Consider the following 25,035-nt stretch of genomic DNA (forward strand, 5'->3'; position numbering starts at 1 on the left):
TTTTACAGTTTTGATCCATTCATTCTCAATCTTTATCTGTGTTTTTACCTGTTGTCCTTGGTGATCACTCAACTTTCCCCACATCTTCTCTTCTCCCACCCCTTGAGAGGCAGAAAGACGTTAATTATTTTTTAAGGATGGACTCATGTCTCTGACAGGGAAACCAGTATACAGAAAATACAAGCAGAGTGTTGAACTTTTTGTACATTACGAGGCTTTTTTATTCTGACCATTTTCACAACAGACTTGATGAGTAAGACTCCAGAATGCCATACATAAATGCCAAGAAATGGGATTTTCATTTCTGCATTTTTTGATGAGAAATAGTCCCTGGGTTTTTTTGGAAAATGAATGCTGAAAGCTGGAAATCCTAATGGTAATCAGTGTTTTTTAATTTCCATATGTGCATCTTTCTTGCAAACTATGTAGCATCAGCACAGTAAATATCCTTTATGTAATTTAAAAGTAAAATGCATCATGAAGCATGCTGTTAGTTCTTGATGATAACATCATATAAACAGAAGCATGAGGGAATCTGAAAAGATCCTGGGCCAATTTCTGCTCTTGGCTAAAATCCTACAACCCCCTTGAAGTCAGTGGCGTTCTGGGCTTGCAAATACAAGCAGAATGGACTCTAATTCTACAGATCTCTGAACGTGGGCATTGCGATAGAGAGCTGGCATTGCTGCTCTTGAAAGGCTACTGCCAAATGACTGCTGGGCACAATTTCCAGTAGGCCTGGGTAACTGAAACTCCAGCTCATCCTGTTGGGATAAGGCGTACAACAGAGGTCAAAGTGGCTGTGGAAAAAAATCCGGTGAGATTCTGAATCAAATCAAATCAAATTTAAGACTCAGTTGTTCAAGAAAGACTTGTGCTTATTTCCTTTGGATTTTTATAGGCTGTCTCTCAGGAAGTAGGGGCTGATTCTGCTCTCATTAAAGCCTATGGTGAAAATCTCAGCAGTCTCAGGGGCTGCATGCTGGGCCCCAAACAACTAGATTAGAAGAACTGAAATGATGTTAGCACTAAACACCTGATCCAAAGCCCACTGAAGTGAAAAGACTTTCTATTTACCAGCTCTGAAGATAAATCTACCTCAAAATGAATACATTACTAAGATTCCTCAAGTGATTTCTAAAGCTTTAGCAAAAGAAATAACAAGCTACTATAGCAGAAGCAAACATAAGAGAAACCAAAGAAAAAGGTCCTCTGTGTTAGCAGATAGATTAAATGGATTTAGGAGAAGGGAGTAAAAATTAGAAGAAACTACTTTCAGAAAATTTGTGCCAACATTTTCTAAAGAGGTATATGAATAGATGGCCCTTAAAAACATGAAAATAAGTTGTGCTGAGGTGATGGGAGCTTTAAAATATGACAGGCAGATCTAAATAATGCAGGTCAAGGAGAATAAACACTGTTTCAGTTGAGACGTTATAAATGAGGAAGTAATGTTCACCGGTTGTTCGATTTTGCCATATATCATCAAATCACTGGCATAGCTGGGAAACCTTTCACCTCCCTCCTGGGTGTTTCAGCTTGTACTGGGATCCCCTACTTAATGATCTGGAGCTTCTTTGGACTGCTTTGTCACAGCAAAATCATGCCTGGTAGAATGAAGTTGTTCCATGAAGATGAACATCCCATTGCATATCAGGCTCCACATGCTTCTGGTGGTCCTATGTCCTGCTGAACATTTGTGTACTCATAAAAATCAAAACTATTCCTATCAACTTAAGGTGGACGAATAGCTTCTAATTCCTTCTCTGCAGTGGTCTACAGACAACAGGCTTCTGTTTTCATCTGCTGGCTCAGGGTCACTTTTGACTTCCCATCTTCTTTAGCTGATTTCTGACCCTTTCTCAGAGTCAAGGATGCCCTTCTCTGGGTGGTTAACAGCTTAGCCATTTCTCTGATTATACACTTTCCTCTTTCTTTATCCTACTTGAGTTCAGCAAGGTTTTTTAGCTTATCAGTCTTGAGGTACTCAAACAGGAAAATTGAATGCTACTTCTTCAATATTATGTCTTCCATTCACAGTGGATCAAGATGTACATTTAATTTTTAACTGCATCCTTTATTCTACCCCAAGAATAAGCCTGGCCATCTTGTTTATGAATTTTCTCCCTCAGAGACAGTTTGACTACTGGCTCTTTTTCTGCAGATGACATAGAACTTTGTGTTCCCCATTTCCCAGTTGTTTGCCTCTTTTGAATTGTGGCAGTTTCTGACCGTACCAAACATACTGCTTCTGAATGCTTCAAGAAATCTACTTACTCCAGCATTGTTGTAACTGAGTTTTCCCATTTTGGCACATCAGAAAACTGACAAGCTTCATATGCAACTTGAGCAAGATCACATCTGAACATTGTGCTGCACTCCCTTGACATTTGATGCCATAACTTAACATTTGTTCCACCATGTGTTGCTGGTCAATAACTCCTGGCAGGAGGTGTCTGTCTTGTTCACTGTTTGCATTTCCCTTTTTATTCCCGCTGCTGTACTGCCAGCTGTTGTGCTGGTTGCTCACAACTGCAAAACAATCAGTCGGCCTTTTTCTAAACAGACAGCGTGAATGTTCCACCCTACTATTCTGCAACTATATTTCTAATGATAAGATGAAATGTGGCACAAAGAAAGCAGTCCAAGATGCACCAAAGGGAATTCAAGGTTTAAAAAAAATCATATTAAAAAAGATGATTGTGGAGAGGCTTGGAGGAATGTGATCATCACTCCCCACAGCTCCTTATGATTACTGCCAAGACCATGAAAGCGCTCCAAATAATGTGGGGAATGCTGTGATACCCACATGCAATGCAGGTCATCTTCTGTTCATGCAACCTGGCATTTGGAAGACTTATTGCATCAGTGAAGACAGCGAAGAGTGAATAATCTCTACCAAAATAGCTGTAAAGCTATGTTAGCCCTTCCATGCTGGTTGCACCAGCATTTTCTGGTGTTGATCCAAGCTCAGATATTCAAAACAAAAAAAAATTAGGGGTGTTCTTCCCATTAAGTGCTTTTGCCAGGTTTATGGATCTACCTGCTTGGCTCACAACGTTGGTGATAGTGAGGTCTTACCAATGGAAGATCTCTGCTTGGACTTTATCATTGCTGAAATCTTTACGTGTCCTCTTGCAATGCCTTCCTTAGGACAGTCTTGAGTTCCTCTGCTCAAAAAAGACCAAAAATTTTAAAATCTGTTCACTGTTCCCCTAGGAAATGGAAACATGTTTTACCTATCCTCAGCTTCTCTGGCTTCCCTTGAGCTTCCCAACTGCTCACTTTTTTTCCCTCCTCCAAAACTCTCTACAAACTCAGCTCACCTCCTGGCAGCTCCCCCAGCCTTGGCCTGCTCCTCTCTGCTATCCACAGATAAAATTCCTCTTTTATTTGGCTTGTTTCATCTCCCTGGAATCCTGTCCCCCCCCTTCCTATCTGCTTTGAGCCGCTTGTCACTCATCGTCCTTAAATCTCACCTTTAAAACCTTCCTTCGTGGTATAGTTTACAGCTGGCTGTGACGTTAGGCGAGCCTGTGTATAGCGGGTGCGACGTGAAAACGTTCTGTATAAAAACGAGCTGTGGTGTATGGCCTCAGAGCCCCACAATGAAGAAAGAAAAGAAAACAGAAGCCAGTCATGTGACGTATTGTAGATAACAAGAGATTCGAGATCCGCGGCTGGCTTTTTACGGGGGATGTGAAGCAGGTGACCGGCAAGGGGCCGCGGGTGATGACCAGACCTCCACAGAGCCGCCCTGCGCGCGGCCAAGCGAAACCCGCTCTGACAGCAAACCTTTTCCGTCACGGATTTAAGACACCCCCTGGGCAGAGGGGGTGGCAGTAGGCAGCTACACAGGATTTTTACAGCAAAATTAGTTTATTTGGAGGGGGGAGGAGGGTGGACGACGACGTGCCGAGCGACCGCGCAGGTGTGAGGGGGCGATCTCCTCACGGGCTGCCCCCCAACGGCCGCCGCAGGCCCCGTCCCCCCACCTGAGGGGAACAGCCCGCAGCGCCGGCCGGGCCCCCCGCCCGCCTCAGGGCTCGCCCGCTCAACCTGCCCGGTGTCGGCGGCAGCTGCACGCTCGCCCCCCCCCCGCCGCTGCCCCACTCCCACCCCTACGTTCGCCTCAGGTCACTCGCGAGGGAGGGAAACACGGGCCGGGCCGCTGCCTCTTTAAATAGCATTCTGCGGTTCACGTCGCCGCCGTCTCCTTGTAATAATTAGTCGCGGGCCGGAGCACCGCCTCCTCCTCCTCGCGGCCTCCCTTCCTCGGCTCCGCCAATCAGCGCCCGCCCGCGTCACTCTGAGGGCAACGAAACACGGAGAAAGGGAAAAAAAAGTTTGGTGAGGAGCGAGCGGGGCCAGGCGGGGCCGGGCGGGCGGCGGCGGGACGCGGCGGGCCCGGAGGCAGGTAAGGGGAGCGCGGCTGGGCCGGGGACCGGCGGAGGGCGGGCTGGGGGCCGGCGGCCCCTCTCCGCGGCGGGGCAGGTGGGGCGGCGGCCGCCCGCTCGCCCCTGGGGAGCGGCGGGGGCGCTGAGGGGACGGTTCCCCCCCCTCCAGACCCCGCACCCGGCGGGCCCGGGGCGGCGGCGGGGCCGGGCCCAGGGCCCCGGGGCTCTTTTTCTGCCTTTTTTGGTCGTTCCTTCCTCCTTCCCCCCACCCCCCTGCCGGGCAGCTCCTCGCTGCGTGCGCAGGAGCCATCCCGGGGCAGAGGTGTTTGTACTCGTGTCCTTGGGTGGAAGGGGAGAGGCAGCCTGCCGGCCCGCGGCGCGCCGCCAGCCCTGCGCCGGGCGGGCGCCCGGCCCCCGCCGTCGCTCCCCTCCTTCCCCGGCCCCGGAGTTATTTTAGTTTGGCTGGGAGAGGCTGGGGGCAGAGCTGGGCGGTGCGGCGGGGTCGGCCTCCCCGGCCGGCGGGTCTCCCAGCTGCTGTGGGGGATTGGACTTGAACCAGCGGCGGTGCCCGGTAAGGGGGAGGGCTTCCCCGTCGCCTCTGTGTCGGGGCCTTTCCCCGGGCCGGGGCTGTTGGCGGCTGCAGCGTGCGGATCAGCTCCTCGGCTGAGTTCAGTGCAGCGGTTTTGGCTGGTGTGGGGACAGGAGTGTTCAGGAAGCAACATGCAGTTTGTGTTGTGGCACCCTTCCAGTTAAACCAAGGGTTTAAGCCTACACAGTCTGTCATCCTTTTGCGTTTTATTGTAGGAAAAGTTCTTTTTGTTGTTGTTTCTGTGTTCACCGAGGAACCCTGCGGAATTTAACCAAACTTACCTCCTAGGCTCTGCAAAAAGCCTGGAGTGATAGATAAGGGGTGTGAACATCCACTCTTGTTTCCACAGGATGTTAGGATGGGGGAATCTTAAAAAATAAAAAGCACTAATTGTCTTACTGCCAATAAAAACGGCAACAACGACAAAATACAGAAGCTTCCACCAAATCTGCTGATGTAATGTGGAGGCATTCGGCAAAACCGACGGTAGTTACTTCTCCCCCTGCATGAACTGACTTAAAGTGCACCGTTGTGTTCTGAAGTCCATTCCCTGGATGTTTGTCCAGGCTTGTCCTATAATAGATGTCATTGCATAAGAGTTACGGGGAGTAAAGAGTGTACTGAGTTTCTTTCATTCTTCTAAGGATCTATGCTCGCATCTCAACTGTGCCAAACTGTCTGTGTACGCTGAAGAGAAAAGGGTGCAGCTTGGTAAGCTGCCCTATGAACTTCGGGGGGGGGGGAAAAGAAGCAGCTATTCTCTTCCTCCTCCTGCTTCCAAGCAAATGACTTTGTTTGTCTGATGTCATCTTAAATAATTTCTTTCACAGAGTGCTAATCCTCTTCTCAACTGTGGATGATGATAACTCAACAATTGAGGAAACAAATATGTCATTTCCTTCCTTAGTCTCCTATCTCTCCTCTAACTTTTATAGCTTTGCTCTTTGAATTCTGCCTGATTTGTTTATCTAGTGCTGAGGTACCTACACCTGTTCTTTATATTAATTATCCTCTAATCTAGAGCAAGGGGACTGGCTCTCTTCTGATCTGTCATATATTTGTTCAGGCCAAAATAACAGTGTGTTTTGGGAGAATTTTTGTTCCTTATGATACTGAATATCAAAGTCTATGACATATCAGTGGCATAATTCCTTGGGTTTACCGCTTTCCAGATAGTTTCTTCAGTAGTGAAGAATTTTTTCTATCTCCCGTGTGTATTTCATGGGATACCTCTTAAAATATTTTTTGTCTTACAAAACTATGAATCATGTTAAAATAATAATGGATTAAAATAAATTTACTTCTCGACTAATCATGAATTTATGGCAAAAATGAACAACACTGTGTTACATAATATACTTTTAAGAGTGTGATCTCAGAACATAAGTTTACATTTCAATGTCTTGTTACTTTATGGTCTCAGATGGCACACTCAAAACCTTATACAAATAGGTTGAAAGAGATAGTGGCAAGTTGTTGGAAGGAGAGTAGCATTAACACAAACTACTGAAAAGTTGCCATGGTTACAGATAAAGGTAATCCCTGTTTCTGTGAAAGTGTGTCCTTTTGTAACAGCTATATTAATCAGTCTGATTTCTGAGAGAATTATAAGTATACAAACTTCTGGCTCCATTTTCTTGGCAGCTAATAGCTGTGCAGCTATTTTTTTTTATTTTTAAATACTGAATGGGCTATGACTTGCATTCAAGATACTTGATTTAACCTACAAAGAGTATTATGGATTACATATAAATGTACTTGGAGCATGCTGAATTCAATGGAGGCTGTAGTACACTTATTTTTTTTCACCCAAGAGATATCTGATGTGAAGGAAAAGTCTTTTAAAATGTCTAGATCCTTTCTCAAGGACTGGAGCGAGTGATGTGGCCATCTATCACTGGAGGCCTCGATGGTACAGCTGTACAAGATATAATTCTATGTCCTGATTTAAAAACAAACAAACAACTCCCCCAAAAGCAAACAAACCAAACAAAAAAAAACAGAAAAAAACCCAAACAAAACAGAAATCCCAAAAAGAGTGAGCGAGACCTGTTACGGATGTGCAGCTTTTTAGGCCAGGAGATAACAGGGCCGGGGGGGGAGGAGGGGGGAAGCTATTCTTAATGGCTTAGTCCCTACATAGAAGGAAGCAGTTGGAATTTAACATGTGGATGAACTTTAATAAGTTCTCAGGACAGATAAGCTTTGAGTGGTTTGAGATAGCTGCTAAAACTTCCAGGGGAAGGTGTTTCTGTCTGGTGCATCTGTACTGCTGTCCAGACAACTAACCAGTCCTCTCTGGTGAAGACCCAGTATTTACCACATGCACCTTTTTGTTGTTTCCAGATTTGATTATTGCAGTGCAGCAGTACATCTTGGATTGAAAGCAGCAAGAGAAATCTCAAAGTTCTTCAAGATTACTGAAATCTCATCAGTCTGGTATGTTGCACTCTCTAGACTCCTGGAATAGCAAGCTGAATTCTTTGTATGCGAGGGCCTCCTTAGTTACTCCTAAAGATATTGAAGTTTCTAGGACCTTGGCTTTTCATCAGCAACTTCATTCTCAGGAAGTAATATGCTACTAAGAACTGTGCAACTATGTGTTGCTGGGGTTGTGTAGAAGATTGTTTTTGGTAGTGGTGTTCGTAGCAGGACAATGAACCTTCAGTCAACATACACTCTGAACTTGTTTTCATCTTTCCTAACCTGCCTGGAAATTCCAGGTACTTTTGCAGACTTTTAAAACTAAAGTCAGGTTGGAAAGGAGCTATTGCTAATTGACTTTCATGAGACTGTACATGGATGTATTGAAGAATGTATAAAAATATGAAAAGGAATGTTTCTTTCATCACACAGGGAATTTTTTCCCTCCCTATCCTTATGTAGACATGGCCCTTAAGAAGTTTGTTGTTTAGGTTTGATTAAAAAATGATTACTGATGTCTCAAAATCATTTCTCAAATGCCAAAGTTCTGAAATCTCTATAGTAATGTACTTTTAAAATTGATATATTTGCAAAAATATCTTATACAGCAAGGTTATGAGAACTGTTGTTTATAAACAGGATTGCAGCATCTGAGGGTGAGAAAGGAGTGGGAAGCTAAATATTACTTTTAAAGCTGTCTCTAATAATCTAAAAGTTAGAGCTATAATTGTTTAAAAAAAAAAATAAAAAATTCAGCACATGCTGTAGTGCTGACACGATTGACATCCAAAGGGTAAAGTCCTTTTCTACAATGCAAGTTCAGTATGTGTACGCAGCAGTTCAGTTGCTTTGCTACTTATTAACGTGTACAGAATCCAGGAGGTATAATGTATTCAAAACTGTGGACAAACAGGTGCAAAATTCTGAAGAAAGCTCTTGTGATTCACACTGATCTGTTGGGAACTGGTCAGCGAGTAACCGTCGTCTTCATCTAATCTCTGAACAGCCATCACATGTAGCTTTTGATCGCTACTATTCTGGTCTCTGTTTGAACTGGTGACTTAAAGATGAAAGGCTCTGTTCTTGATCTCTTGAGCTGTCAAGTCCTCCAAACTTGCTGTCTTCTGTATGTGTAAGATTACAGAACAAATGGCCTTTTAGCTCTTCCATTATTACAATAGTCAAATGAGAGTCAGGTGCTTTCTCTTGTTACTGTCCTCCGTGCAAAGTTCAGGGGCAGCAAACTGAATCTTTTTTACACTGCTGTCAAAGCTTCCCTGTTTAATGTATTTGCAGCTGCAATCTGCTATTTTGTTTTTTTCTGCATTGCTGCAGATATTGTAAGAGTACCAAAGGCATAACTTGAGCCTGGACCTTAAAATGGTGCCTCTGCATTTTCTTTAAAATGTGTATGTGTTTAGAGGGAAAATAGGTGCAGAAACCAAGCTTGTAAGTTAGGCTTTTTAATGTCTAGTTTCCTTAGGTCTCCTTCAGCATGGGATAATAACTTGAATATCAATTTTTTTATGTCTGGATTCCCAACATCTAGGTACAGATGTGTTTACTCATGTTTTCTCGTCCAGTGAGGTAGGGTCAGCTGTGAACCCAGTTTTGATACCCCACTTCACAGACTTTTTGGGAATCTTTTACTTCTGTGGGGATAGCAAATTACTCTTGGGGCATTCTTAGTATGATAGTTTCGTGTTGTGTGGGGTTTTTTTGGTTTTTGAATGAGGTAAGGTAAGCAAATCTAGGAGGTCACAGTGCTGAATGGAGGAGAATCTGCTTTGCCATTCCCCGTATGCTGTGGCTAAGCCATGCTCTGGCTTATCAGAAGCTGGCCAAACTTCTGCCAGATCAGTGACTTGGAGGCAGATGGAAGGGTCTGATAAGCACCAGAGCTGGGCTGAGGGGGTGGGCCAGACTGCATGACTGGGAGGGGAAAGGTGGGGAGAAAAAGGGATGAAACTTCGCCCTTGTAGTGATAAGGAGCTGCTAGTTGCCTGGAGCATAAGCTGAAGTGTGGGATGTTTGATGATAAAAATTATTTTTTGTCACTGTTGCAATTGTGAGGTGGCTAGACTTTGGTGGTAGCATATAGAGCTGGAGAGTTTTGGGATAATGTGGGTGGGTTTGTTTTTCCCTTCCCCTTTTGAAAGTACCCAAACAATAACAGTGACTTTGGGGTTGTCATGTCCTCTTCTAGCACTAGGCAGTTTGGTTGGTAAGATTTGTGACGTCTGCTGTTGTTTTTATGGGCCTAAAGTTAATGTGCTTTAAATTGAAGCTTTCCAAGATTGGTTACTGAGATACTTAGAGGACGCTTTACTGGTATGTTTTATTTGCATGAACTATGTTCTTGGTTTTGATTGCTTAGATAACGTTTGGTCAAAAAAGTGTCGCGTAAGTATGGCCTTGCAGTTATCCTCAGGGGACCTGATTAACTTCTAGCAGTACTGACTCTTGCAGGGCACTGAATTCAGGTGCAAGGATAAAGGTCTGGTTCTTTCAGCTTATATTTTTGGTTCTGTAGGGGAAGTTATGTAAATTCTGTTAATTCTGTTCTTGTAGTGTTTCATACTTATTAACTTACAATTGTACAAATTGCTGCTTTTCAGTCCTATTTGGATTTGTGGTGTGATAGATTGCTCTACAATAAAAGGTAACACAAAATGTTATTTGACTGTTTTAGAGGAATTAAATGTCCTTCCTGAAGGTGTTTTTTATGCTCTTTTTGGTGTATGTATCACAGCTTGAGGAAGTACTTAGCTGTAAATATTTTCCTGCCGTTGGGTGGTATTTGCAGTAAAGCAGTATGCTAAGCTGTCTTGGACTCGATTAATCTGCATTAGGAAAATTAAAACGGATACCTATTTCATGGTGTAGGTGAAGTAGAGGAAGGCAGGCTGCTCCAGCACTGGCTAGAGGAAAGGTGGTAAGAATCAGAAACGAGGAGTTTTTCCTCTTTTTTTTTTTTCCTCTGCACAGTACGAAAACAACCCAAATGTGCTTACGCTGACAAGTGCTGTATCTTCCTCTGGCTTAATATTTTTAGTTATTTTACACTAAGCACACGAAAGTGTTTTACGTAAGGCAGTCTTGCTGACCAGGTAAGTCTTGTGTAACTACGATGATACTTTGTGGGTGCAGGAGGGAACACTGACTGCGTTCTGGCTCTTCCCAGTCTTGCTTGTTCGGAATGGGGCAAGGTTTTTCTCAAACAAGGTGTCATATCTGCAGTTGTGAAATATTTATTAAGCCTTGTTCTGTTTTTACTCTTCTTGCATGTTCCAGGCTTTCCACTTGATAGATGGGTAGGGAACTGCATCAGTGTTTACACTGAGGAAAAAGAAACACTTTTAATCTAAATGATAGGTTTTTGCCTAGTGTTAAGAGGAGGCTGTGCTGTGAGAAACGCTGCTGACTGTCAGAACGTGAGCAGTATCTTGCAAATTTGTTCAGTCAAGTGAAGCCTGAATAAGCACGAAAAGTTTCTGGCAGAAGCCATGGTACCTTGCGAGATGGAGACAGTCACTTCCTGCGGAGCTCCTCTTCTGCTGACTCACGCTTTAAATTGGTAGAAGAGTCTCTGGAACGGGCAACCCAACCTATTTCCAGCCGGGGCTACTACTTTGCACAGCGTGCCCGGCTTCCCAGGGTAACTCCAGTCCCTCTCCAAGAGGGGATGGGCTCGAACCCCACATCCAGTTTTACCCTCGGAGCGGGGCGAGCGGCAGGTGTGTACCTGCAGCGGCAGAAGGGTTTCCAGCCCGCTCGGATGCTCTCCCCTTCTCCACCCCCAGCCCCTCCGCCTTGAGCATGGTGTGCTGGGGAGGGGTGGGTGCCCCAGGGGGACCGGTGCTGCCTGGAGGCCCGGCGGGAGGCGCCGGGGGGCTGGCCGCCCGCTGCCGCTCGCAGGGGCACTCGCTGGAGCTCGCTCGGGGCGACGCGTCGCCAGGGGTTGTAGTTTGTCACAGCCGGGAGCGGGGTCCTGTCCCTTTAAGAACCAGCTCGCCCAGGGTGTTCTAACCTGCCCAGCCTAACCTGCTAGCAAGGAAAAGTTCTTTAAATAATGGATACGCCGCTCCGCCAATGGGGGAGCGGAGCCTGGCTGGCAGGGCGGGGCTCCCTCGCCTCGACCAATAGGGGCGGGCGAGGCGGGGCTCCGCGTCCAGGCTAGGTTGCGCCGAAGTACAGCTTCAAGTGAAGTTAATCTGGGGTGAAGCAAACAGAAAATTGTGGAGATTTTGTTGGTAGGAATTTTCCGGTTCTAATCGCGTCGTGTGGCGTTATTTCGCCCTCTGGGGCAGTGAAGTTCATGTGCGTGGGGCTTTTTTTCATTGTTTCGTTTTCTAATGATGGCAGAATATTAACATTTATGCAGGGAAGCAGAACAAAAGGGCTCTTTAGACAGGAAATAAGGTGTTGAGAGGCTCAAACTTGACCGAGTTTCTTTTGTCATCTGTTGGCTTGCACCGGGTTTTTTTGCGTGGAAGGATCGAGTCGTTCCACCTTATCTTATGGAGAAATGTTAATTCTAAAATAGCGAGGATAATGCTGCTGTTTTGGAGTTACACAATGTTACAGGAAGAGAGCTCGATTTTAACTCTAACTTCTCTGATTCTGGTGAGATTTGAGCTAACTAATTATGACAGCTGCTGTGGGATTATTCAGTGATAGCATTTGCTCCAAGTCATTTGTCTTAAATTGTCTTTTGTTGTATGACTGAAGACTGCTGTGCTGTTGTCTGTATATTTGTTCTTGATGAGATGAGTGTCTCGCAGGTCTTTAGCATTTAGAACAAAGATATGTAAAGATTATGTAAAACATTGCAATTTTTCTCTTCTTTTTTAATCAGTTTTGCAGAGTATCTGGGTCTGTCAGAGCTCTGATTACAAGCACAGGCAGGAAGATTAAGTGTTGCTGCCCTGTGTTGCAGCTTCTACCCTTCCAGCAAAAAAATAAAGGGGGGGGGGGGAGATTTTTTTTCTTTGGAATTGGTTAGAATATCTTTTGAATCCTGTATTGCCTGATGATAGCAGGTGTTTTCTTTGAGGGAAGATTATTTTCAGTTTCTGCACCAGGTTTATCATATATGGTATTTTTAGTGACACTTTCTGCATCGGAAAGGTCCTCAGGAACAGGAAAAGTACGATTTGCCATGGGTGGCATGGGATAGGGTGAGAGGGAGGAGAGCAGGAAGTGGAGAGTCAGGAAGCAGGGAGTTTCTAATGCGAATGAAGACTTTCTTTTAATTGTCATTCTTTCTGTATCTTTGGCAAGTATATTAGATGAGGCTATGTACAGAACAATGCTTTCAGAATGGTGAATATATTTTTTTACTTCCCTAAATATTTCCTGTTTTTTATAAAAACACTTGTGTCTACGTACAGCTGCTCCCGGGAATTGGAAAGAAATACTCATGGCCCTAATACTTGTTGAGTCTAAGGAGTTTGATGGGTGGGTTTTCTATGATCAGTCAGGATGACAGAAGAATGGATGTGAAAATTGAGCAACAATCTTCCAAATGACAGTGGAAAGCAATTGCTTAGACCTTTACTGAATGTAAACAAGTGTGATTATTAAAGTATACCTCATTCTTTCAGTTTTACATTGAGCCATTTTGTTTTCTCCCAAAATGCTGGGAATGGATTACTTTTATATAAGTCAGTGTCTTGACATGCTGGCATCTTGCCATGCTCCAGTGGCTTACAGGTCTGAATTACTAATTTACTCTTGCTATCTGTTTTTGTCTGTTTCTAGCGTTTTTTAATGTTCTAGATTGTATTTTAACCCTGGAAATACTACTTTAGAATGAGCAGTGACTATATATGGTCTTTTAGCTGAGAGGTGGGCCAAATCTCATGTATCAGGGGAGATATTTAAGACCAGGATATTTAAGTGTTTAAATACCTGGATTTTGATTCGTTTCTTAACTTAAAAGTGACGCTAGGCCTAGACTGCGTGGCTAGACTAGATGTCCGAGGTGAGGGCAAGGAGAATAGTATAGTTTGCTGTAATTTCTATAAACTTATGAGTATGTATATTAGACCTGCTTAAACAAAAGGAAGCAAACTTAAGTATTTATGTGCTATTAAATACTATGTTTAACCAAAAGCTGGTTTTGCTTAGAACAGGAAAAAGGCTGTATGCATGAGGCAACTTGGTTCATATTGTTTGATGACTGAGTAGCCATTCTTCTCGGGTCCTCTCTGCCCCCCAACTTAGTTAGGAAAGATGTATTATCTGGGACCAATTTTCCTGACTTATTCAACACAGAAGTGAAATGCTCAACTCTTGCACCACATGTATACAATTCTAATGCAGGCTGTTTGTAGAAAGCAAATCTGCCCTAAAGGATAAACATACCACTTTGCTGGCACAGCTGTACAACTTCTGTATTCAGGCTACAGCAAATGTTTCTTGCTTGCATTCAAAGCCGTTGCTGGCAGGACCCGTGTTGTCCCCGCACGAGGATTGGTTGTTCCAGCACTTCTTGTTCATAAAACCTTCTCCTGCACATGCTCCATCTGCAGATCTTAAACACTGTGAATGTGTTGTGTGCTGTGGGATTTATGTGTCTGCTTCTTGTGCCAGGATGGAATATACATCTCTGATGTGAATAAGAGATTCTTAAAAGTGATTGTAAACCTGTGTACGAAATGCAGGACCAAACTTTATCTCCCCTGTTTATGAGGCAGAGGGGATCTGTGCTCTACAGTCCATCGACTGCTGGTGGCACTTCCCAGTGTCATGAAGTGGGTGGCCCACCACGTGCTGGATGGTAACCCTGCACTCTGGTTCCGTTCAACAGTACTTAGAGAAGGCTGCACGCCTCTCTTGGGGTGATCTCTGTAAAACGTGCCCAGAGCCTTAGCGAGGGCAGACGTCCGACATGGGCTTCGGATCCCTGCTTGTTGAGTGCCCTCTGCGACGTGCAGGGGCCTCCTGCCGCTCTGCCAGCAGAGTGGGTCGTGTGAGCACTGGAGGCAAAGTCAACTAGGCTAGCTTAAATTGTTTTAAATTAGTGGCTCGAGCCAACCCAACTGGATCTTTTCCCCTCCTCTTCCTCCCCCTATTTCCCAAGTGGTTTAGTGATCATTTCTGCTAATTGCTGCGTGCCCAAGGCAGAAGGGAGTTGGGGAGAGGAATAATGTCATCTTAGAGAGTTTCAGCTATCCAAAAAGGGACATCTGCCCATAGTTTTAGAAGTGGGGTTTGGCCTGTTAACTAGTTCGCTTGCAGCTTCTAGGAAGGACGCGGTGAAGGGGTGAGCTCAGGAGCTGTCGATCGTTACAGCCGTGCTGTTGCAGGGAAGATTGGTACTGGAGGGACAGCCCTCTCATGCAGATACAAGGACTCCTCACAGAGATAGTTGGCCTCCTGTGGTGTGGAGCTCAGTCTGGGTGGGGCAGATGATCTGGCCGGTGATGTTTACACTGTAATAAGGTTTTGTGAAAATAAGCAGTTAATTACACATGACCTACAAAGGAATAAAAATAGCTTGGATCTGTTCTTGCTTTAAAATCCATTTAACAGAGGCATGAAACGTTTGGGATTTTTAAACCTGCTTATTTTTTTTTACCTTTAGAAATATCAGGAACATTAAGTCCTTCTTCCCTGTTCTTGTTGGATGTCTCAGATGTGTCATAAGCTTCTCAGCCCTTAATTGAAGGGGTGGGGTGATATATTTTTAACAGATCCCTTCTTCCAACTGTGTTTATAGGGCTTTTGAGCTAAATAGAGATTAGCAAAAACAAAGCTTTGACAGTGCAAAAATTGTTTCTCCTCGATCAAGTTGTGTTTTCTTGCTTGTTCTCCAGTTGTTGACAGAAACTGAGTTTTTTTTCATTTGAAAAGAAACTTTTTTGCCTATTAAATTATGCATTAAGAGATAAACTGAGTTAAATCCTAACTTGATCCATCTTCTGCTCCATTTAGATCAACTTAAGACAATCTTTTGAGTATTACTTAGACAAATGAACACTCGTGTTTGAGTATTTCCTAAAAATAGCTCCTTTTTAAGCAGCAGTTTTATTAAACACACAGCTTCCTTTAACTTAATGGTTCAGCAATCTTGCAGAAGCTGAAACTGTCTCCATGCTGAAGACCGCCCCTGTTTAGCCATTCTGCCCTGTCAGGAGGTATTTGTGTCACAGGACTCTAACCTTCAGAATAAGGTATCTGTCAGTCTGAAATGTAATAATCCAGTATCTGGAGAACTAAACTGTAAACAGTGTGGTTGAATTGGCAGGCCCCGGCAACCCCCTGAACAGTTTAACTAGCCCAGGGTTTAAGACAACACTGCACTGGTGTGTCCTGTGATTCATGATGTTAATGCATTTTTATCTATGTGAAGGATTAGGGAAACAAATACAAACTTAATAATCAAATAGCAGTGGGAGCTTAATAGCAGTATTTTTGAGGACAGAAGTGAGGTGCTTTCAGCTTGTTTAAATGTTTTGCATTGGATGTGTTTTTTTTTTTTAAACAAGGGCTGAAGTTTTCACCAGTAGCTTGAACAAGGCAGGAGGCTAGACAGTTTTCATGTGTGTGCCATTGAATATAATTGGGCTGATGAAAGCAGAATATTGCATGGGGAAGGCAGATATTTTTCACTTAAGGTTTTAAATTATATTTGGAGGTAAGAGGCAAGAGAGAAGCACCAATTCTGCAGGCAAAAATGTAGAATTTCTGTACCTAAACTGGACATATTCATGCCTTTTTATACAAAAGGCTATCTTTGAGTTAGATTGTCAGAAGAAAACACTTAACAAGTTGGTGATCATGCTGTTTTTGAGGATGGGGTGGTAGGGGAGATATGAGACTGCAAAGCAGCATAAAATTGTTCCTTTGCTACCCCCTGTATGAATTGAAGATGTTTTTATAAAATCCTATATAGAATCAAGGCCTTAGTGCAATGTAATGTTACCATGTAGCAGAATGTTCTCTGTGCAACAGAATGACCTTCCATTGGAGTCTGCACCGTTATCAAGGTAGGGGCAAAAGAAGTGGCTGTATTTTGAGTGTTTGGAGATTGTTCTTCCTGCCTATCTCCTTCAGAATCAGGTAAGAAGCTTACAAGGTAGCTTTTATTGCTGATGCAGGAGAGTTTTCCAAGTGAACTTCACCAGACTTCTTATGTTGGGATTATGCTATCCGAATATCATGCCAGTATGACGTACTGTTGGATATTGGTGTTAAGGCCTTGAATAAAGTCATTTTATAGGTATTAATTAGGATTAATTATCAAACAAATGTTATTGTCCTGGTGAAAAGTAACTAGAAAAGTAATTATTTTAGTGTTTTAGGATATAAAAAACATTTGATTACTAACTTGCAAAAAAAAAAAAAGAAAAAAAATTGTGGCAATATGGAAGGACTTACCTGGAACATTTTTTAGGGAAGAGACTTTAGAATTGCTCAATAGGATTGTTTTGAATATAAGTGTATTTTCATGGGGTTTGTTAAAAGTATCCTGGGAGAGGAAGAAGGCAGCATTAGTAACAATAGGGCAAGGTAAGTGTATTATTAGTTACATAACAAACAAATTGTCAGCTGAGTGTGACAAACCATGCAGGGGCTGAGACTAGTGTTAAGATCAAGGAGCATTTGATTTGTTGTGGACTGGCCTGGCAGCCATGCATGAATTTTTTGCCTTCCTAGTAAGTCTAGTCAAACTTGACTTGGTGCTTTGATTGCGATTTAAAACTCCTATGCATAGCGGTGGAGTAATTGACTGGCTTTAAAAAATTTTTTGGAAAACAACAACAAAAAATCTAATTTCACACTCTGGTCACTTAGTTGATTGTGTTGCCTTCCTGCATTTGCTTTTCTCTAGCTTGGCGTCTGTGAAACTTTTGACTGTTACCTATGGTCTCTTTTACTGCAAGAATTGGCTTGTTATTCTGCAAAGTCATAATGTGGCTGTGACCCATGGTCTTAAGTTTATACCTAGTCATTCTGTATATAAATAAAGCCCTGATTAGTTGCTACCTACTTATCCTTCTATCTTCTACCTCAAATCCCCCACTGCACAATCAGAATGCTTGAAATATCAGTCTGCTTTGTTGAGGAATACCTCTGTCCTTGCCGCAGCTCTGACACCTTAATTTCTCAGACTGTCAAGGCCCGAGGTGAAGAATTTATTGAAACTTACGGCCTGATAGCTCTATCTGGTGAACTTACACGGAGTGGCATATAGAGTGTAGAATGCATGTTGCAGTGTCGCTGGGTTGACTTAAGCAGCATCAAGTTAGTTGTTAAAATGGGAAGGTCTTTTCTTGAAACCCAGGGTTATGGGTTAAAATTAGTGATTTTTATTGTAAGGGATACAAATATTCTTCAACAGTAGTGTGGGTTTTTTTGTCTTCACAAAAGGAGTGTGAGACAGAAGAGATTTCTGGGAGACAGTGTTAGGGCATTGGGCTTTTGTTCTTCAAGCCATAGCAAGGACATAGTACTTGTGGAATTAGCCTAGCGTAATACAGCAGCTGAAGCTGCAGTGCCTGTGAACGCATCTTCAGGCCAAGCTGAAAGGGCATTGGTCTTGCTGATCTCCCTCCTGTTTCTGAGCTTATGCCATAATAAAAGGGAATATATTGTGCTCTTTTCCCATTGTTTCCTGATCGAAGCCCTGTTGACCAGTGTTTGTGAATGGAAGGGAACGAGCATTGTGATAGAAAGCCACACCTTGCTGACAGTTGAGGTTCAATATCTTGTGAGAAGATTTTGTTCCCTCTTCATCCATTCTGAAGTGTGTTACAGGCTTTAATATGCCAAGCAAAATAACTGAAAAGAGATCTGGCTTGCATTTTCTATGTTTCTCTACTGCACCTTTATATCATGAATTTTCTTTTCTCTAGAAAGTGCTGTTACTCTGTAATGTGTCGATCTGTTCTCTGTCAGAATACAATCACTATGGCAAGAGGATAAAAAGAGAAGTCAGATGTACTTAAAGAGTTATTGTTCCAAATGCTTCTAAAAATGCAAATTTCTGTTTATGTGGCTTGAGGAAAAAGGGGGAATCCCATGGCACTACTTAACAGCTTGGCCCTTCTGGATACAAGTCCCTCCCTTAAAGCCATTTATGGCTGTATTTTTCTATGTAGAATTGTAGAAAGAACTCTGTACAAAGGTACCATCGCAATAAACGGGGAGACAGTGGCATCCAGCCATGCTATTTTTAGACTATTGTGCTCTTAACTTGCTGATCTAAGTGTTCTGGGCAGTAAGTGGGGGAGACGTAGTACTGGAAATGCGTGCTCACATAGCTGAATCTTGTCTGAAAACAGAATGAATAGCAAACTTGGTTGAAAGGCAGTTTACAGAGTTGTACCTGGAGTATTAGTAGGTAAAAAGGATTCCCTGGTGATCAAAGCACAATGTTTGCAGTGCAGGCTTTTACTCAAAAGCTGTCAGCTCTGGCTTTCTTGTCAGTTGAGAAACTGAAATATGTGCAGTCTGTTCTGTACGGGCTTAGGAAAGAAGTATAAAAAACCCTATTTTCTGTTCCATGATGGCAGTGGGAAAAATGCCAGTTGTCCTCAAACAAGTTTCTTCCAATAGTTTTTAAGCTTTTCCTAAGCAGTGTAATGACCTCTGCATCTGAACAAATGGTGTAGTATTGGAAACCTTCAGAAAGGACAGTGTCTCACACTGCAAATTTCTCATCATTCCTTATCCCTTAACTATCCAAGATGGTGTCAGATTAATAGATAAGGCTGACACAAGACAACTCTTACTTAATTTTCGCTCTGACCTCCTGGTGATGTGTGCATTTTTCCTGGGCTCACTGTGAGTGAGGCTATGCCTTAGAGTTCAGTTCTGATACTAACTAGGTAGTGTCACCTTCCTCCTGCAGAGCACTATTAACCTTGACTCTTCTGGCACAGAGCTGTAGAGCTGCACCATAAACCAGATACAAGAACCAATCCAAGCTTTTGAATAATGAAGTGTTCAAGGTAGATCAGTTCCTGGCCCAGCAACACTGTGGCAGAAGTATCTAAAGCCCCAAATTACTTGTATCATGAAACCATTGCCTTGGTTGCATATAAATATGTATTGGATGCATGTATATTGGTTGCACTTGGACATTTACACATTGCAGTATTTTAGGCAGAGTAAGGTGACAATTGAGAGGAAACTTAAGGAAAGATGCAAAACTTCATAGTGTGACTACTTGGTATATTCATATCTTCAGTGAAACTTGACAGTTTATTAAAGTGATGGCTAAATATCAGTTGCCCAGCATGGTGGCTGCTGATGAGCTGTGTAATATTTTCCTATGCTTTGTGCAGGGTGATAGGTTTTAGTATTTAGACATCCAGTAACTTGTTTGGGATCATGTAACTTGGCTTCCCCAGTGATTGAAATAATAATTAAGGGAAAAAAAAAACCACAACAACAAAAACCCCTACAATAGCATTAGGGTTAAAACAAAGTAGCACCTTTGAGTCCCTTGGATAAATTTAAGTGCATTGCAAAAGATGAGGAATGCAGCTTTGCCACAGGGAACATCATACTTACACCTCTTCTGCCGAAAACTTGTCCTTAAATACCCTCTTTGTTTGGTCAGGCTGTAGCTTTAGGTTGAGTTCCCCATCAAACCACAGTAAGGGTATTGTATAATTTTGAACACTTAAATTAGACATAGTGCATAATTCTAAATAGAGCAACACATCATGCATGATAATCACAATGTTCTTGGAAGTTAAGTTGAATTCAAGATGCCCTAGCCAGAAATGATGATGATGATCTTTTTTTTTATTAACAGCTAGGAACCCTGATATTAGAGCAGGACCTCCCTTAGCATTAGACCCACACAGAACTGTAGCATTATAAGCTAATTAAAATTCTACATAGTGCTGTTTACAAAAACAAATTATAATGTGTTTTGTGCTTACTGTCAGTTCTCAGCAACAGGTGTTTTGTTAACAAGAAGCTGTCTATTTTGGGAACTCGTGTTAAAGCGGCTTTTATCTCTTCTGGGTTTGATATCCTTAAAATAAGTGAAACATGCTGTATTGAGAGAAGATTACTTATTCACTGAAGCTCAAAAGAAGCGATTACTGAATCTATATCTATTCTTTCAGTAATTATATGGGTAATCTTTTAAGTGTTTGAATCCTTCTTACAGATTATTTTTCACCAGTTTGTAAAGCCAAACCTGTTTTAAAATCAAAGGTAGTTTATGGAGTTGCCCTCCTTCTGCATCCCTTAAACTTTGGTCAGGTATCTTAAGGGAATGTAGAGAATTTTAGAATCTCCTGATTCTAATTTTACACAATCTCTGATTTCTGAAATGGCCGACTTCAATATATGGTGCCGAAGAAGGCAGAATGTAGTCTTGTCTTGTCTGTTTCAGAGTAGGTTCCTTATCTTTTATAGAGCATTTTAAAAGGAGGCATTTCTGTAATCTGACAGGTTTCAAGTGAACTCTAAATTTATAGGGCTGTGTAGAAATATGGAAAGCAACTTGAGGATTCCTGCAGTCTTTGGCTTAGGCACCTTAATGCCAAAGTACAGCTATGAGATAGCACAAATTCTAGAGGAAAGAAAAGGGCTCCTCAAGCAGTATCTGCAGCTAGTGCAGCTCGATACCGGTTCAGCCACACATGATGGAAGCTGTGGTTTGTGCGAGTTGACGTAGCAGACTGCTGACAAGCAATTACTGAGATAGTTTGATTTTTCTAATGGGTGTAACTCCGGAATTTTTATTCCTCTTGAGCAGAGATGCCAGAGCAAGCACTACCTAAAAGTAGGCTCTTTTATTAGTAGTTGTATGTTCTATCACAAGTGTAACTTCATGTAAGGTTTCTGTGGCAAGCTTGCCATAGAGACAGCCATCTTCCAAAAATGGATCTGCTGAGCCTGTCTGCCTCTAACCTACACAGATCACCCAAGATTTAAGGCTAAACTGAGTAAGTACAACCTCAGATTTTGGGAGAAAAATACTTTGGTCTCTCCTCTGGCTTGTGTATGGACGTACAGAGCTTTGGGTAGGACAGCATGACCAGCGGGGCAGCTGGCCAGTGTCCTCTCTGCATTCCTCAGATATACCTCTTGGACTTCTCACCATGACTCTCCCAGAAATACCAGTACGAAAACAGCTTCCCAAAACACATGACATGCTCTTTTCTCATGTTCACTTTCCTTGGTCTGTAATTCACTCGGAAATTGTCTTTACTTTGTACAGAACAACTATAGTTACTGTGTTGCTTTCAGTGCTTTTAATGTTTAACTAGTTATCTGTATTGAGGGTCCCTGTTGTGTCTTGCTGTAAACAAATGTGTCCAGCTCCAAGGGTTATTTGCTGCTTTTTCTCTTGAACCCAAGAAGTGACTTTTGTGCTGTGTGTGGGTTTTGTTTTGGTTTTTTCACTTGCATTCAGGTTGACCTCTCCAAAAAGGCAGCTTTGTCAGCTTAGATTTTCTGATAGTCATCACTGAAGAGACACAAACTTAGAACATGCTAGTGGTGCTCTTTCTGAAAGCATCTCTGTACTTCACTGTGCTGGAGTTTCCTGGATTAACTGGGGTTGCCTGAAGTGTATTGCTGGAGAATAAAAAGTAAATAAGAGGCTATTAAGTTTTCTAAGAGAAAAAATGGTGTTTCTTTGAATTTCACAAAGTTTGGGTACTGTCATATGCAAGGGCCTAATTCTAGTGGTGCTGCAGTGTTAGTCTTGAACAACTAAGTAGTCCAAATGTACATGCTCAAATGTAGTAACAACGATAATCCTTGGCATCCTGAGTTGTATTTTGCTGCTTTAGGCTCAAATTGAAATACACAAGTCTTTATACAGAGTGCTGCATTTAGTCTTTTAGGTGCCGCAGTGGTTACGAGATGCTCCAGCATAAAGTAGTGGTCATTCCCACAAAAAAAACCCACCATCATGTAGTGAAAGCTGGTAGCACTGTGTGGCAGCTTTCTGGAATTCCAACACTTTCATGAAACTCCTTTTGTCTGTACTCTGCCTCTTTGAAATCCCACATAAACAAAATGTGATTCCTCCTACTAGTTAATAAAATATACCTGTTACATCTCGTTTTTTTTTATTATTATTCTTCGGTAGAGTAGTGAACTTCATGGAATTGCCCCTTTATTTCTTATGGTGACTATACTAAAAAGTTTGGAAATTAAATAAGAAAAACTTTCTTATACTTCTGGTTTTTGTTTGTAGACTTTTAAGTGGTCACTGCAAGTAGTTTGGTGCATTTGCATGAGGTGAGTGAGAGTTTGAGGTACCCTGTTTTACAGCAGTTAATCTTTGGTTCTAGGAATCCGTACTTTAAAAAGGTTGAGCGTGGCCACAAGTAGTAATTACAGTTTCAAAGTAACATCTATTAATAGTGTATGCAGACAAGCATAGAAAGCTGAATCCTTGTTATCAGTGATCTTGTTGATACCACTATAGAATCTGTGCGTCTTTGTTCTTGCCTAGTAAGAGTGAAGAGGTCGTAGTGAAATGTTCTCTTGTTCCTCATGTAACCTTGAGTACAAGAGCAGACAGCTGTAGTTAGCAGTATACACGCTTTAACACTAGAGGCTTTGTCTATACCAAGTGTTCCTGGGTTGTATAATGATGTAACATTGGTAGCATGATACTCTGGCTCCGATTAGTTATGAAAGTTGCTAATGTTCCTTCCCTTCCTAAGACCTGAACTCTCTCATTTCTGTCCATCTGCTGCACTTTCTCTCATACGTGTGTCTCTTTTTTCCACCAGTGTGATTCTTTCACAGTCTTTCTGCCATCTTAAATCTGGGATTTACACTGTATGGGGAATGTAGCTTTCTTGAGGGTCCAAATTCTATTTATATTTTAATTCTTGTACTGAAGGATGTAAACTTGCTGACTACTTAGAATTAGAAGTCAAGAAAAGACTTCTGTAACTCTTTCCATCTTTTTGTAAAGTTTGTGCTAGGAGTGTCTAATATAAGTGCTTGATTTTAGCCTAAAATAAGTGTATGCATGAAACAAAAATAAAAAGCTGTTCAACAGGAATAGACTGGAACATAAGTAAATATTGAGTGACTTGTCAAGTGAGTTGAGAGAACATCTTATGTAAGTCTTTGGTCACTAGTTTGAATATTTTGTTTTCGATATTGTCACTATATAAATTCTACTTCAGTAGTTCAAATTGCAACTTAAAACTGTGTTTAGTTGTGAGCAGGAGGAAAACTGGAGGCATACTGGAATGAATTGAAAGCTTTAAAATGCATGGATTCTCTTGGTGCTGAGGAAGTTGGATAACTCCCGTGTTGTGAAAAATGCAACAGCTGTGTGTTCTGCTGCTACAGGAACAAAGAGGTCACTGCCCTTACAGATCTGCTTGCATAGTTGGTCCTTAACCATATTCACTTTTTTTAACTCAAAGCATTCTGATGAAACTGGGTCAGAGTGTAACTACACATGTAGCTATGCTGGCAAATCTGAACCAGCTGTAATGTTTTAGCCAGGGTGAGCTGTGGATGAAATGACATGTCTGACTGCAACCAGCAAGCTGGGCTGAACTGTAATGACTGAGGCCCCTATTCAAATCTGCCAGTTCTTCTTGGCTCCATAGCAAGTCGCTGGGACATGGTAATGCCTTAAAGCAGCTACAAATGACTGCTCAATGAATGTAAATTGGGGCCTTTTGGGAGAGAGCAACGGAGTAAAAAGAGAACAGGACCGTTCTGTAACTTGCTATTAATTTGTGAGTCTAGTGCTTTATACTCTGAGTAGTGTCCTGCTTCCAGCAGGACACCTGAGCAGCTGTGTCTCTGCAAATTCCGCTATGAAGCGGTATCCTCGACACAGCCAGTGCTTTGGTAACTTCTGCAGCAAGATTCAACAGAGCTCTGCTCTTAGGCCTTTATTTGCCATTTGTTTTGATAAGCCTGCAAAGGAATGCATTTCCTATTTATTGTTTTTTGTACCAACATGCCTTTTCATACCATGTTACAGGTGGTATCGGATATCCATACCAGTACATGCTCTAAAATGAAATGTATTTTTGTCTACACAACTTCATATCTTGCTTTTATTTGTGCCTGGGATGAAGCTTTACATGTTTAAGCAGCACAAATTACCATTTTTTGCAGTTTCTTCCTTGCTTTATTAGCACAAAGGGAAAATGACCATTAGCATTGGTGCCACTTAAATTAGTGCTTCATTATAAAGGTGATTATGATAGAGGAGGGAATATTTTAATCACTTGTTAAAAATTGGATTCATCCTTTGAGGTGAGTGTCAGCTGAAATCTGTCAGTGCGTTGATCTTTGACAGTGAAGAGACTAGCTTACACTAAATGCTCTGCTTTTTCTTTGAGAAGCGTTTTCAAAGCTGGCATCAGTATGGTTCAAACTGCATCTGGTTTGGTGCTGCAGCTGAAGCAGAATGCTGTTTGTGTGGTCTCTTCTGCTTCAGCATTTAGCGTTTGGGAGGGATCCTTCCCATACCAGTCATGAATTTTAGGAGTGTTTGCAGAACACAAGACTGTGCTTCGGCTGGGGTAGCGGATGTGAGGGTCTGCTTGCTTTCCTCACAACTTGAAGTATGAGGACAACTAGCATTCGAGAGACCTTTTTCTTTGGAGAAGACAGATGAAGAGAAGGCTGGCTTCTGTGTAGGATTTTTCT

At 42.4% G+C, this 25,035-nt stretch overlaps 1 protein-coding gene and 1 long non-coding RNA gene across 3 annotated transcripts in view; one reads left to right on the forward strand and one right to left on the reverse strand.

The window, feature by feature from the left end:
• Positions 1 to 334: 334 nt before the first annotated feature.
• LOC142086445 (uncharacterized) lies at positions 335 to 3,742 on the reverse strand. The gene is made up of 3 exons (XR_012675125.1): positions 3,480 to 3,742; positions 3,082 to 3,170; positions 335 to 764 (listed from the first exon to the last, which is right to left on the reverse strand). It is a non-coding gene; the product is annotated as an uncharacterized LOC142086445 (long non-coding RNA).
• Positions 3,743 to 4,306: 564 nt separating this feature from the next.
• The window catches only part of ZFAND6 (zinc finger AN1-type containing 6), a 38,275-nt gene continuing 17,546 nt past the window's right edge, over positions 4,307 to 25,035 (forward strand). Inside the window, exons 1-2 of one of the 2 annotated variants that reach the window (XM_075159925.1) lie at positions 4,307 to 4,417; positions 7,333 to 7,425. The gene's annotated coding sequence lies outside the window, so the exon portion shown is untranslated. Of the gene's footprint in view, positions 4,418 to 7,332; positions 7,426 to 11,589; positions 11,664 to 25,035 lie in introns of those variants that run through there. The other variant, XM_075159926.1, reaches the window with a different exon arrangement.

This window comes from Calonectris borealis, chromosome 11 (assembly GCF_964195595.1).
Source record: "Calonectris borealis chromosome 11, bCalBor7.hap1.2, whole genome shotgun sequence".
In the NCBI taxonomy this organism is placed as follows: Eukaryota; Metazoa; Chordata; class Aves; order Procellariiformes; family Procellariidae; genus Calonectris; species Calonectris borealis.